At 40.2% G+C, this 865-nt stretch overlaps 1 protein-coding gene and 2 long non-coding RNA genes across 3 annotated transcripts in view; 1 reads left to right on the forward strand and 2 right to left on the reverse strand.

Annotated features, from left to right (window-relative positions):
* Positions 1–865, reverse strand: part of LOC102677099 (CUGBP Elav-like family member 2) — a 197,121-nt gene that overhangs the window by 179,239 nt on the left and 17,017 nt on the right. The gene's annotated exons all lie outside the window — the stretch shown is intronic.
* LOC116185379 overlaps positions 1–865 on the reverse strand; it is a 17,365-nt gene that overhangs the window by 15,663 nt on the left and 837 nt on the right. The gene's annotated exons all lie outside the window — the stretch shown is intronic.
* Positions 1–865, forward strand: part of LOC116185378 — a 12,631-nt gene that overhangs the window by 10,605 nt on the left and 1,161 nt on the right. The gene's annotated exons all lie outside the window — the stretch shown is intronic.

Below are 865 nucleotides of genomic sequence, written 5' to 3' on the forward strand. Positions count from 1 at the left end.
ATTTTTTAAGCTTCATCTTTTCTTCTCAAAGCATTGAACTTTTGTATTCGATCAAGAGATCAGCTTTGATATGTTGGACATAATAATTTAGATTATCGTTGTGTTTTTAACATTTAAGCCTCGTCCCTCCTTCTCGTTTTTCAAAGTATTGAACTTTCGTTTTCGATCGAGAGATCAACTTGGATATGTTGGATATGTGATTTTCGATAATTTAAAATTGTCGTTGCGTTTTTAACGTTTAAGCCTCCTTCTCGAAGCGTCGAACTTTCGTTTTCGATCGAGAGATCAACTTGGATATGTTGGATATGTGATTTTCGATAATTTAAAATTGTCGTTGTGTTTTTAACGTTTAAGCCTCGTCCCTCCTTCTCAAAGCGTTGAACTTTATTTTCGAGTATGCACAAATATTCTTTTTACTGGATTAAGATATAATAATAATTTTGAATCGACAAGATGACAAAATCCTCCCCGATTTTATGGATCGATTTCGATGGTCGTTGATCGGCCATAAAATAAAATAAGAAAGGAGGTTCTTTCTCGTGGCGCGCGAAAGAATAATGAAGAGGCGGATGATGCGAAAAAGGATGCGAGTTGTTTCAAAGGGAGTAGTTGCAACGCAATTAGAAAATTCTTCGCCACTCACTTGGCCGCGTCACGGAATATTTTAGCGCGGAGGAGGGGGAGGTTTTAAACGAATACCTCGGAGACGAGGAATACCTAGAATCTTCCTCGTTTGATCGTTGGATTCTTGCTCTCCTGTCGTCGTTGCGTTGCACAAAGTAACGGAAAGTATCGGATTCCGCCACTCTGCCGGGATCAATCGGACAGAATCGAGAGCACGGGGAGATCCGCGTCAGGGGAGGGA

Source organism: Apis dorsata, unplaced genomic scaffold (genome assembly GCF_000469605.1).
Source record: "Apis dorsata unplaced genomic scaffold, Apis dorsata 1.3 scaffold_168, whole genome shotgun sequence".
Lineage (NCBI taxonomy): Eukaryota > Metazoa > Arthropoda > Insecta > Hymenoptera > Apidae > Apis > Apis dorsata.